This window comes from Notolepis coatsorum (assembly GCF_963971535.1).
Source record: "Notolepis coatsorum genome assembly, chromosome: 17".
Lineage (NCBI taxonomy): Eukaryota > Metazoa > Chordata > Actinopteri > Aulopiformes > Paralepididae > Notolepis > Notolepis coatsorum.
Window position 1 is genome coordinate 91,609,976 of NC_140181.1, and position 15,000 is coordinate 91,624,975.

The 15,000-nt window shown below is 47.5% G+C and overlaps 1 protein-coding gene across 1 annotated transcript in view; it reads left to right on the plus strand.

The window, feature by feature from the left end:
- LOC311244141 (semaphorin-3A-like) overlaps nt 1-15,000 on the plus strand; it is a gene marked incomplete at its 5' end in the record, with an annotated part of 101,123 nt that overhangs the window by 41,490 nt on the left and 44,633 nt on the right.

Sequence of the window (15,000 nt, forward strand, 5' to 3'; positions counted from 1 at the left end):
CGAATTTCCCAAGGGGATCAATAAAGGATCATCTTATCTCATCTTACATTTACACACCGACGGTGGAGGTGCCAACCTGCTTAATAAGAGCCGTTAGGGGCTAACTTAGTAAGTGTCTTACTCAAGGCCGTATGCCATATGATAATATGGTAGTTTGATTTGATTTGATTTGATGTTTTTATTTTCGTGTCTGACATACAGGTGTATGCCCATAGCCCATATGGGCTTACAAGACACATAAGCAATACGTAGTAGTAGTAGTAATATAATTATATGGTACGTGGTAGCCATCATTGATTTGTATGAAGCGGTTGGTTCATGAGAGATGTGGTATTTGTGGTACAAAGTCCTTATTGGAAAACTAACACCTTATATTACAACAATGTTAATGACATGGCTCCAGTTCCACAGACTGATTCCCATCTGGGAAAGAGTGCTTTACATTGGTGTGGCCCAGATTCATGGAACAAATTAAAATACATAAAAAAAAAAAAAAAATGCACTGCACTTTTACAACCATTGATTATTTTAACAATATGATTTTTTTCACGTGTTATATGCTCTGTATCATGGGAAATTAAATCACCCTCAATTGATTATCCATGTTTTTAAATCTAGTTTTGAATGAAAGTGTTGTAGCACTTATCCACCCTGTTATAACATATAGACAACACGCAGATAGCTTTACACTAACACCGTGACAAATAACTTTAGTTACTTCCTCTTTATTATCAAGTAAGCTTGCACACACAAGGACTTTGTCTTGGTCATTTGGTGCATCAACATTAACAGGCAATTAAAGTAGAATGAAATCAAATAAAATGGAATATAAAAAACGAAATTAGAATAAAGATACAATAGGATAGAATATAGGACAGGGCTGTACAATTGTGCAGGATTGTAGTATACACTAAATTAGAATAGAAATATGTATTGTGCAGTATTGTGCAAAGAATATCAACAGTGTCATGTCCATTGATATTGGTGTTTTATACAAGGCCTTTATGTAGTCAATCATCGTCATCCAAACATAATGATTTGGGAATGTCTGTGTGTGTGTGTGTGTGTGTGTGTGTGTGTGTGTGTGTGTGTGTGTGTGTGTGTGTGTGTGTGTGTGTGTGTGAATTGTATGCTGCAGTCCTGGGATCAAACAACTAGATATAGATACCGTAGATAGATAGATAGATAGATAGATAGATAGATAGATAGATAGATAGATAGATAGATAGATAGATAGATAGATAGATAGATAGATAGATAGATAGATAGATAGATAGATAGATAGATAGATAGATAGATAGATAGATAGATAGATAGATTGCATGTACATACACATCTGTGTTGTGTGTATGTGTTTGGCCAGCCACCCCACCCCCCCACCGGCCCCCGCTGACCTCTCCATCATAAACCATCTATGTACGTCTGTATAGCAGGCAGCAGTACGTTAGTAACAAAGCCCTTTGTCTCAGAGGAGCCTCCCTGCTATTGAAACAGACCCCGCTCCAGCGGCCCGATAACACCTCAAGTGCTGAGGCTGGATCTTTGTCCCATTGGAAGTCAGTGGACCAAGATGATGTGTAGATGATACTTTTAGGATCATGGTTGAACCGGGGTCAGTCCTTAGCCAGCGATGATATTCAGAGCTCGTCCACAAGCCCACGATGTGCCATTTGGTGTTTTATACAAGGCCTTTATGTAGTCAATCATCGTCATCCAAACATAATGATTTGGGAATGTCTGTGTGTGTGTGTGTGTGTGTGTGTGTGTGTGTGTGTGTGTGTGTGTGTGTGTGTGTGTGTGCGTGTGTGTGTGTGTGTGTGTGTGTGTGTTGAAGTCAATAACTGACTATAAAGTCAGCGCCCCGTCAATGGGGAGCGACGACGCCTCCCTCGCGGACAAGCTCAACACCTTCTACGCTCGGTTTGGTGTAGACAGTGGCGCTGCTGGCTCTCCGGCTAGTGACGTCACTGGCGCGCCGGCTGTTGTGGAGGGGGGGGGGCAACCGCGAGGGGGGGGGGGACGCTCTCTCGTTGTCGGAACACAGTGTGAGAAGAGCATTTATGCAGGTGAACACCAGGAAGGCTGCTGGCCCAGATGGCATAACAGGACGTATACTCAAGACCTGTGCCAACCAGCTGGCCCCTGTGTTCACCGTCATATTTAATCAATCACTGGCGGAGTCAGTGGTCCCTGCCTGCTTCAAGAGGTCTACCATCATCCCTGTGCCGAAGAAACCCTCCCCAGCATGTCCAAATGACTACAGACCGGTGGCACTCACCTCTGTGGTCATGAAATGTTTCGAGAGGCTGGTCAAGGACCACATTTGTGCCTCCCTCCCCAGTGATATGGACCCTATGCAATTTGCATACAGGACAAACAGGTCCACCGACGACGCGGTCTCCCAGGTACTGCACAGCACCCTCTCGCACCTTGACCGTCAGAAGGGGGGCTATGTGAGACTGTTGTTCATTGACTACAGCTCAGCGTTCAACACCATAGTCCCCACCAGACTGGTGGACAAGCTGATCGAGCTAGGTCTGAGCTCCGCCCTGAGCGCCTGGGTACTGGACTTTCTGAGCGAAAGACCCCAGGCGGTCAGGGTGGGGGGTCAGACCTCCAACACCATCACCCTGAGCATCGGGTCCCCCCAGGGCTGTGTTCTGAGCCCCCTGCTGTACTCACTCTACACACACGACTGTGTGGCCAAGTTCAGCTCCAACTCCATAGTGAAGTTCGCAGATGACACGGTGGTGGTGGGGCTGATCTCGGACAACAACGAGAAGGCCTACCGGGAGGAGGTGGAGGTACTGGAACGCTGGTGCCAGGACAACAGCCTGCTCCTGAACATTGGCAAAACCAAGGAACTGATCGTGGATTATAGGAGAGGACAGCAGGGGACACACACACCACTGATGATAAACGGGGCTACCGTGGACAGGGTGAGCAGCTTCAAGTACCTGGGGGTCCACATCTCAGAGGACCTGACATGGTCAACACACATAAGCACAGTAGTAAATAAGGCGAAACAGCGTCTCTACCACCTGAGACAGTTAAGGAAGTTCAGAGTATCGGGGAAGATACTCCAGTCCTTCTACTCAGGAGCTGTAGAGAGCATCCTGACCGGAAACATCACTGCCTGGTATGGAAACAGCACGGCACAGGACAAGAAGGCCCTACAGAAAGTGGTGCGCTCAGCCGAGCGTACCACGGGTATTACACTACCCCCCCTGCAGGTTCTATACAACAAGAGGTGCAAATCCAGAGCCTGCAGGATAATGAAAGACCCTCACCACCCCAATAACAGCCTGTTTCAGCTGCTGAGGTCAGGCAGACGCCTGCAAATCTCAGCTACTAGGACAGAGCGGTTTAGGCTCAGCTTCTTCCCCCAGGCCATCAGAGCCATGAACAATGTACATTGAGTGCTCAGAACATTGAACTGTCCACACACAAGCACACATGAACACACACACGACACGCACACTGTGCACGCTCACACACGAGCAGCCACTTAACACTTTAGCATGAGCGGGCACACACTCAGGCCGCACGCACCCTCACTTATTGCCAAAAGGAAAGGCCACTTTAAATTAGTATTAGCAACAGTAACAGTGTATTGCACTACTATTACTACTACTGTTAACTGCCAACTGTTACCCGTCATTGCACAAATTTATTGTTACCTGCTACCTGTTATTGCACAATTTTATTGCACACATTTTTTGTATTGGATTCTATTATATGTTATATGTTGTACCAATTGCACATCGTTGTGGGCAAGACCACCCGCATTTCATTGTATATCCGTATGCCGTGACAAATAAAACTCTTGACTTGACTTGACTTGACCAGCCACACACACGCACACTGTGGCTGGTATACGGCAGGTAGTCGGCCTATAAGGTAACGCCGTTACGTCCCTGACAAAGACGGACAGGAGCACTTGGATTGCTCCCCGGGCCACAGCCCATGTCTGCTCCCACCTTCTTCTTCTTCTTCTGGACTACAACTAGGGCTGTACCCAATAGTTCGAAGCTTCGAAGCTTCATTCATAACGTTGACATTCAAATTCGAAATCAACATTCAAATTTTCTTTATTTTATTATAATTTGTTTATTATTATATTTTTTTATGTGTCTATTTATTCTGTTTAAACCAATGGGTTTTTTCTTCACAGTTGCAGGCTACACTAATATTATAGTATTATACTATTATAGTATATGACTCGTCATAAAATGTTTAATAAAACATTTATCATAAATGATGTAGCCTGTCTGCATCCGCTTGGCGCTCGGCGCTCCATCAAGACGTCACCTTCACTTTCGTACCAAGCGTGCCCTTATTGGATTATGTATGTTGACGTAACCGACGAGTTATATTCATTAAAGAAAGTATAGATTTAATAAAAAAAAAAGGCTAATTTAATCAGATGAATCACTTTATTCAAATTGAGGATTTAGTTTGAGGATTGTTTTTATTTATGTTTTTATTATTATATATTTTTATGATTATGTCATAAAATATGACGCCAGACATTCGAAGCTTCATTCGAAAACTTCAATGGAAGCTTCGAATGTAAAAAATGACATTGGGTACAGCCCCAACTACAACCCATGAGGGGAGAGGAAGCCAGGGGGACCGGCTGGAGGTGGGCCACACAGACAAGCTAAATTAGACCTCCTGGCAGGAGGCAAAGACTGCATTGTGCAGAAGAGAGTGAAGTAGAGATCTATGGTGCTGCTATGTATTACTCCAAAGTAAGTCACGCACAATTAGGCAAGGCACGCCATTCTCTGGCGCCAATCTTGCCACACTTGAGTAATAGTATGTAGAGAAAATAGCCAAATACAAACAGCTGCTCCCCCGTGGGAGCAAATAGCACCGTATCACGGTACAGTACATCACATCACTTAACTCATCACCTATGAGGGGAGGAACGGTAGAAAACGACTGGCAGCAGTTTTTGGACGGCAGCACAGAAGCCACGGTGTAAAGGCGTCCGGCCAAATTACACACAGCTAGAAGTGAGCTGCCAAGTTTCCGACCTCCATATTAGCTCACCTGCCAAACCAGGTTTGGATCCCCTGCAATACAACGTCTACAGACCATAGCGTTTGTTTTATGAAGCCAGCATTGATGCGTGATATCATGCAGGTTATTATCAATTAAAGGCCCCTAATATCACCATGCAGAGAGCATCCCACTCCCTGTAAATGGTCAATTAACTGCATTCGTACAGCGCTTTACAACGTATGCCTCACATTCACCCACTCACTCACACATTCACACACACCGACGGCGGAGACAACCATGCAAGCTGCCAACCTGCTCATCGGGAGCAGTTAGGGGTTAAGTGTCTTGCTCAAGGAGTACGGGAGGAGCCGGAATCGACCTGGGAACATTCCGATTACCAGACGACCACATTATTTCCTGAGCCACTGTCGCCCCATTTCGGCAGTAAATCCTCTCGCTGTTCTAGAACAACTCCCTCATGCATGTAGTGTAATGTAATGGGAGGACATTGGCTACATAACAGAGCCGGAAGCTTGGTTTCATGATAATGTTTGGAATTATATTGTCCAAAACCATTTTTACGGTTGAAGCCACATATTCACATCATATCCAGTTTTAATAAAAAATATATTTTATTGTACTAGTTGTGATGAAATCCAGCCTGCAATATGGCAAATTAATCATAGCTGTCTGTATATAGAGTATGGTGACATCATTCTGTATAGGGTTTGGTCACTAGGATTTATCCAAAGCGCTTTACAACTTATGCCTCACATTCACCCACTCACTCACACACTCACACACAGACGGCGGAGGCGACCATCCAGGGTGCCGGCCTGATCATCAGGACCAATTAGGGGTTCGGTGTCTTGCTCAAGGACACTTCAACATGTTGCCGGGAGGAGCCGGAATCTAACCGGGAACATTCTGATTACCAGACGACAACGCTACCTCCTGAGCCACTGTCGCAGCCCATTTCGGCAGTAAATCCTCCCACTGTTCTAGAATAACTCCCACTGTTCTAGAATAACTCTCCCACTGTTCTAGAATAACTCCCACTGTTCTATAATAACTCCCACTGTTCTAGAATAACTCCCACTGTTCTAGAATAACTCACACTGTTCTAGAATAACTCCCACTGTTCAAGAATAACTCCCACTGTTCTAGAATAACTCCCACTGTTCAAGAATAACTCCCACTGTTCAAGAATAACTCCCACTGTTCTAGAATAACTCCCACTGTTCAAGAATAACTCCCACTGTTCTAGAATAACTCCCACTGTTCTAGAATAACTCCCACTGTTCTTGAACAGCTCCATCATGCATGGGCTACATAACAAAGCCAGCAGCTTAGTTTCATGATAATGTTTGCAATTATATTGTCCAAAACCATTCACGGTTGAAGCCACATCTTTACATCAGATACATTTTTATTAAAAAATGTCTTTCATTGTACCAGCTGTGATGAAATCCAGCTTGCAATATGGCAAATTAATGATAGCTGTCTGTTGACATATGGAGCATGGGGACATACTTCTGTAGGGTTTGGTCACTTGATTACTTGATCAGTCACAGATTACTGGAGCCATGTGGTGATTAGGCTCCTGCCGCTGCTTTTATGCTATGTAAACATGCACACGCACACACACACACACACACACACACACACACACATCCGGCTTCAACATGGACGGTCGCATTTTACGTAGCTCCCGTAACCAACGCAACAGCCAACGCAACAGAGCAACAACAAAAAAGTACTTTGCGCATTTTCTACTTTCCCTCCTGTGGATTATGGATTTGTACCTGAATTCACAACTCAAGCAGCAACTCCAGACAGAAGTGGAGGGTAGCGAAAACGTAAATCAACAGTCCCATTGCGACTTCTACTTGTTAACGGGCACGGAGAGGAAACATCCAGCCTTCGGAGCCACGGCGATCCACGCAGTACTTACTGCAAATCCGGAACGAAAGAAATTACCCCCGGCAGGCAAGTGTAATAAGAGATCAATGTTTTTATTATATCTGCTCATGTCGGGTGACATACATCAGAACCCTGGTCCCGTAATGACACGGAACCAGAGACTACAGCAAGAAGCGATGGAGGTTCCCATCGCGACCAACAGCATCAACAACGCAACCTGTGGCTACATCCACAGCGCGGGCGGCGAAGCTCCCCCAATGACGCCACAGCAGACGAGCACACGTGAGGCAGTGACGAGAGGAGGTGAACCGAGGGTCGAAACCATGACGACCATCTCGACGCGGGATGTAAACATCTCGACGCCCGATAGCCGGCTAGCTAGCAGAGCTAACAACGAAAACAACCAGGAACGAGTCCTTTGTTGTTCCAGCACGGCGCAGGACCCGACCCCCCCCCCTCCCCCCTTCTTTGTTGTTCCAGCACGGCGCGGGACCCGACCCCCCCCTCCCCCCTTCCCACCCACAACAACACAGAGGAACAGATCACAAACGGACAATACTTCGAACCTGCCAACATCAATGAAATAACCAACGCCAATGGACTGAACATTTTTCACATTAACATTAACAGCTTAAAAAACAAATTGGATGAAATCAAACAAATATTCATAAATGGTAAGGCAAACATACTGTGCTTCTCAGAAACTAAGCTCGACGATTCTGTAAAAGATCCAGAGATAGAGATTGAGAACTACTCAATAATCAGGAATGATAGGAACAAACATGGAGGTGGTGTCTGTATGTACATACACAAGGACACCAAATTCATCAACAGAAATGACCTGAATCATAAATCAATTGAAACTGTATGGGTGGAAATCCTATTCGAAAGGGCGAAATCCCTACTGGTTGGCACAGTCTACAGGCCGCCAGATCATAGTGGCTTTTATGATACACTGGATGGGTGTTTAGCTGGAGTTGAGGATGTAGACAAAATTCTTATTGGAGACTGGAACACGGATATGCAACGAAAAGATGCACCCGTCTTCAAGGCCTTCAGTAGGTTTTGTGATCTGCATGGCCTCAGCCAGCTAATCACCCAACCCACACGTGTATGTGAATCAACTCAGACTACCATTGACCTCATTCTGACCTCCGACAAGTCCAAGATCTCAAATAAAGGGGTTATAGCATGTGGGTTAAGTGATCATTATATGATATTCTGTACCCGAAAAAAACTAAAACAAAAGGCTGGCTGCCACAAAACAGTCACATCTAGAGACCTCAAAACCTACTCTAGCGAGGCCTTCAACCTTGAACTGGAGAGTCTGGACTGGTCAGATGAACTCAATGGTACACTGGTTGACGAAACATGGCTTGGTTTCAAAACCAAATTCTCAGCAATACTAAACGACATGGCCCCCCTAAGAACCACCAGGGTAAAAAATCGCGCTGAGCCGTGGATGCACTCCGAAATACTGGCCGCTATGAAAACCAGAGACAAAAAATGCTCTGAGTTTCGTAAAAGTCAGTCAAAGCTTACTAAAAGCACGAGCAGTGAACTCCAAGCCCACGTGACTGAACTCAAACTAGAAAGAAACAGACTAAGAAACGACGTAAACTCCATGATCAAAACTGCAAAAAAGAATTTCATCAATGACAAAACTGAGGAAAACAAAAACAAACCACGTGAACTTTGGAAATTACTCAATAATCAACTAGGATGCAGTAAAAAACTTAAAACCAGATTCTCAAACATAAACATAAAAACTGACAACACGCTCATCACAGACAAGCTGGATGTAGCCAATTACTTAAACATTTTCTTCACAAACATAGCCACAACACTGGTAAACAAACTACCCTCCCACTCAGGGCTTTATGGGGTAGAACACATAGTAGCTTACTACAAAAACCTAGGGGTCCGCAAGGACGACTTCAAGCTGGAAATGGTAACAACAGATGAGGTACTCAATAAACTGAGCGCCCTCCAACCTAACAAGGCCACTGGCCATGACAACATCCCCTCCAAATTCCTCAGAGACTCAGCAGCCGCCATCACACCAATCATCACACACATAATAAACCTCTCCATAAAACAGGGACACGTCCCCAAGGACTTCAAAATTGCGAGGGTGACCCCTCTGCACAAAAAGGGCAGCAAATTAGACCCAGGCAACTACCGCCCTGTTTCTATTCTCACCTCCATCTCGAAAGTCATGGAAAAAATAGTCTACGAACAGGTCGAAAAGTACCTAGCGGAAAAAAATCTAATCTACGAATTCCAATCTGGCTTCAGAACATCCCACTCCACTGACACATGCCTTCTCTATTTGAATGACCACATCAAACAAGAGGTGGACGCAGGCAAATACTGCGGCATGGTCATGCTGGACCTACAAAAGGCCTTTGACACGGTCAATCACTCCATTCTGATTGACAAGCTAAAAGCAATTGGTTTTGATAGTCTATCAGTGAGCTGGATGCAATCCTACCTTGAGGGGAGGGAACAGATGGTGGAGGTAAACGGTACCCTATCCCCCCCCCTCACAGTGAGCTGTGGTGTTCCACAAGGAAGCATACTAGGACCGCTACTGTTCCTAATTTATGCAAATGACATGTCGTCAGCTTGTGACTGCAACTTGTTCCTGTTTGCGGACGACTCAGCCCTGCTGGTCTCTGACAAGAACAAGTTACAGGTTGAAAAAACCCTCAGCTCGGAACTAGGCAGAATCTGCATATGGCTCGCTGATAACAAACTATCATTACACATGGGCAAAACAGAGTCCATTCTCTTCGGTTCAAATAACAAACTCAGCAAGACCGACGGCTTCTCAGTTACAGTGGGTGACAATATTGTCACAAGGAAAGATGAAATTACCTACCTGGGTTCCATCCTAGAGGCTAATCTCTCCTGTGACAAAATGGCATCCAATGTAATAAAAAAAGTCAACCAACGAACTCGATTCTTGTACCGGATCTCCTCTCTGGTAAACAAGAACACCCTGAAGACTCTGGCAGGAGCACTCATTCAGGGGTACTACGACTATGCTTGCACCTCATGGTACCAAAGCACCTCAAAGGCGCTAAAAACAAAATTACAAACATCTCAAAACAAACTGGTCAGACTACTGCTTGACCTTACTCCTAGAACCCACCTCACCCCTGCCCACTTCGACAACCTAGGATGGCTTAGAGTAGACGACAGAGTACAACAACTTGCAATGGGCCTGGTCTACAAGATACACTACACGACCAAGGTACCCATGTACATGTCAAAATACTTCCCAAAGGTCAGTGAATACCACGATCACAACACCAGAGGGAGCTCCACAAATCATGTTAAACCCAGATTCGGCTCAAATAAGGGACTAAACACGTTTCGCAATTATGCCACATCAATGTGGAACGCCCTACCCAAAGCTGTAAAGGAATGTGGATCACTACCCACTTTCAAAACCTCTCTCAAGGGACACCTACGGGAGACTGCAATTCAACACTGGCCCCTGTAAATATCCTAACCCAACCCCCTCCAATGTACAGTCATTTACCTAGTATGGTTTTGTCAATAGTTCAATGTACAATTGTGTTTGTTTGTACAGTGTCTCCTCCCCCCCCCCCTCAATGTACAGTGTTACTTGTTTATACAGTGTGCCCCCCCCCCCCCCCCCCCCCCAACCACCTCCAATGTAAATTACCCAGTATGGTTGTCAATATCCCAATGTACCCAACCCCCCCCACCCAACCTCCTCCAATGTACAGTTTCTACGTCAAATGTATATACTCCCTTTTCTTGACTCCTTCTGTATCACAAACAGTACTGTATTTGCAAATCTGGTATGTCATAAATGTATAGATGTAGCAGTACTGACTATCTGTATGTCATGTATGTCATATATGTCTATATGAATTGAAAATGGGGGACCCTGATGGAAACAAGACAAACGTCTTTCTCAGGTCTGCATCCCCTTAACAATTGTATGTATTGAGCCGTACTGTATTGTACCCATTCTGCAATCTGTTAAATAAAGTTTTCATTCATTCATTCATTCACACACACACACACACACACACACACACACACACACACACACACACACACACACACACACACACACACACACACACACACACACACACACACACACACACACACACACACACACACACACACACACACACACACACACACACACACACACACACACACAGACTTCAGCGATGGGAGATCTGATTAACCCATTAGCCAGGGGGGTCAGAGCAGTCATATCACAATCATCAAATGACAACTCCCTTTATAAGCATCTTTTATTAAGTAAGTATTGTAGCTTTTAGAAGATGCCGCTGTTTGACCACAGGCTAACAGGTGGAACCCTTTCACTGCCACACTACACAAGGTTAACCCTTTACTATCACACTACAGACGGTTAACCGTCTGTAGTGTGATAGTAAAGGGGTAACATGCTCTAGTGTGGTAGTGAAAGGGTCAAGAGTGTAGTTATATATCGTATAGCATCGCGTCCCGCTCTGAGCCTTACGAGATACTCATATCTCCTGTGATACCTAATGTATCTCCCACGAACAAAAACACATGCACCCCACCTGTATGGGGCCCCGCCCCTTATGGTGGCCACCGCCCATATAACCATGACCCTGGTCATGAAACACCCTTCCTCTATTTTCGTCCCAGCGTGTTGGATGCGTGCACCATACGAGCTAGCGGAATGAAAAGATTAAGGGAGATTAATAATGTTGGAAGCTTACCGGAGGTTGCTGGCCCCTGGCATCTTCGACGCATGTTTTCGGCGACACGACGGGCCTGTGATGTTCCTCGTTTGATGACTGCACATCGAGGTTCAGCTGTACAAGGCTGGCTGTCGGGCCAGCTTGTACTCAGGTAGGCCCTGTGTCTTCAGGCATGGGTATTAGTGTTAGTAATGCTGGTTTGTGTTGTTAACACAACCTTGTTGTGTGTTGGCGCCAGGGGCAAGATGGTTTGGTGAACGTTCTCTGCAGGGAACGGTTTCCAAGCTGTCTTGGGCGTGCTGCTAAAACATCTAAAGCTATGCTAACATGCTATCGCTACTGCCGCATGCTATCACTACTGCTAATTGCTATGCAGTTTTAATGTCTCCGCCGTGAGATGTTGTCACTCTCCCGCCTCTTGCCCGGTTTATCAATGAAGGTCAGTCGGTAGCTGTTGTGGGGTTTTGAATTCTATTACCTTTTCGGGTAAATGGGTTGACAACGGGGTAGGTCGTGGCTAGGTTCTAGCCAGGTATTACCTTGTTTTCGCGGGGTTTGTTGAACGGTGTTCCCATCTGGTTGGCGTCGGGTAGTGGGGCTATGGGTCCAGCCGACATGGTAAACATGTTGCGTGTCTGTGCACAGGCAATTGTTGTCTTGGGTTCCACATTGCCTGGCGTTAGGCTGCAGTAGTATAAGGGCAGGGCCGCTTGGGAGAAAGTGAGGCCCTGTGCGTTTTTAGACGCGAGGCCCCCCATCTCCTGGGGCGGCCCTGTGTAGGGGGCTATTGTTTCATTTTGTCACTCTGCTATGAGAAGGTCTGTCTTGCTACAGCTTTCTCTCCTCTCAAACCATTCATACTGACGGTCAATCGGTATACTGGGGAGTAGTGCGGGGGGGGGCTTTGTTACCTTTTTTGGTAAATGGGCTAAACTAGGGCTGGTGTTCTGTTGTGAATATTTGAATGAGACGGGTCTGGTCCGTCTCCCCTTAAACTTTGTGTGTATGGGTTTGCTCATTCTACAGTTTTGTGGTTTAGCTCTTTTATTCATTTAACCATTTTCATGGTCCACACCACAGTGGAGGGTGCTGTTTGCAATCACCACTGGTGCTCCATGTTAACGTCAGTCCTTTGTTTTGATATATTGAAACAATGCCCCGCCCGGCCGACACCATGGGTCGGCCTGGCGAGTGGCTGGTGGGCTGTTAAGGCTTGTACCGCCACGGTATGGAATTGGCAACGATTAGAACTGTGTTCGAATGGTGTTTTTTCTATTAAAGAAGTGGTGTCTGGTGGAGGGGCCTTGAGGCCGGCCGACGTCGACACATCGCGCAAGGTTGTTGACGTTATTAGCTTTGACCCAGCCGCAAGCTATAACCGCTCAGGGTTCCCTTCTCCGCAGGGATTTTGGTCTTCTGCTGGAGCGCGGGCGGTATTGTCCTAGCCCTACACCGCCTCACACCGCGCAGCCAGAAGAAGAGAGCACGGCCTCGTCAGCGGCGATGACGGGGCCCTCGACAGGCGGCCATGTTTCCCCCGCCAGTGGTGCCCTGGTTGGAGAATCGACAGGGTATCGCGAGGCCGACAGTCTTGGCGGCCGAGGGATCGGCCATTTTGGGTGATTCCGGTGTTGGTAAACCAACTCCGTCGTCATTTTGCCGCGAGCAGCCCGCTCCCCGTTCAATCCTCTCTCTGGTATCCCCAGAAGCGGGGCTCTGAGCGTTCCCTTTGGCTGCGGGCCGCGAACCTTCATTGAAGCGTATGCGGCCCCATTCTTCGCTTCTCATGGAGACAGGGGCTGACACCAGTTGATGGCTGAGCCTGGGTCTGTCCGTGAGAATGTTGTGCTGTCAAGCGGCTCCCACACCTTGAACTGTGTTGGTTGAGCCTGGTGTTACGTCTGTCAACTTAAGTGTTGTCAGCAGGGGGCTCGAAACCTTTTGGGCACACAGTGCGGGCTTCCCGGCCTCGCCTTCGCCAGGCCAGGTATCATGTTGGTGCTCCCACTCCTGGAATATTGGCAAGTGGTCGCAGCTCACATGGTTTGGGGTGGTAGTGATATCACTGCAGGGCTACGGTGTGTAGGAACCCATGGGGGCCTTACACCTTGCATGTCCGGCTGCAGAACAACTCCTTCAGCATGTTCTGGAGGGGTGTTCAGTGGGGGGCTTTTTTGATCGGAAGCCCCCGTATCAGACAGGCCCTTTTCTGTCGGGGTCCCCCTTGGGTGCGATTGCCTCGTGGGTGGTGTCAGGGTCAGGTGTTCCGACACGGAACGCGCTCCTCGCACGATTCCAGGGTTGTCTTCGCACAGCGGGGGGGACCGGGCCAACTATCTACAGTTCCTGGCGGACCTGCGCCACGTGACGGCGGGTGCGTTGGGAGTGTCGTCACATATGGCTACGGCAGTACCATATTCGAGGTAGATGGAGAGAAGGTGAGGCGGGGACTTGTGTTTACACAACCCCACCCGTTTTCAGGTTTGGTACAGACCCTGTTGTCGGGGTCTCCAGCAGGGACAGCTCTGGTCGACGAGATCCAATCTCTGTGGACGAAGCATGCCATCGTCGTGGCGTTCTCCTCCCGTGTTCTCTGCCCGAGAAGTCGGGGGGGAGGGGTGTAAGACCCAGGCTGGACCTGTCCCATGGGAAGGTTCAGCATTTTTTGGATCGTCTCCTACCTGTGAACACTGTCAGGAGGGGGTTGGTTCTCCTCCATAGACCTGTAGGATGCGTATGCGCATCCCCGATCTTCCATCCTAGGGCTTACCTACGGCTCCTTTGCAGGGTTAGCGTATGAGTACCAGAGGCTGCCGTTCGGTTTTCTCTGGCTCCCCGCATCTTCACCAAGTGCGTGGAGGCCGCACTGGGGCCTCTGCGTCATCCGGGTTACGGAGTGTTCTGCCCTGATGACGTTCTGGTCCTTCGCGGTCAAGGTGGATCGTCAGGTCTCGTACCAGGCAGGTCTCTACCAGCCTGGGGTTGCTGTAGACTGGATGTAGAGTATCCTCTTCCCAGTCAACGTTGGAGGGCTATGGGCATCCATCTCGGAGCGTGTTGTCAACACGCTCGGGAGGTTCCGTCCTAGGACGGTTACGGCGCTGTCTCACGTCGCGTTTTCACCGACGCCTCCCTCGCTGGTGATGCGTCGGGCCAACGCAGTAGGGGGCAGCTGGCAAACCATGCTGCCCGGTCTGCGCTACGTTCAATGTGTTGGTGTTGAAAGCGGTCCTTCTGGTCCACAAATGGTGTTGATCAGGACGGACGATACGACGTCAGTGTCGTGTATCGACAGACAGGGAGGAGTACGCTCCCCCTGTCT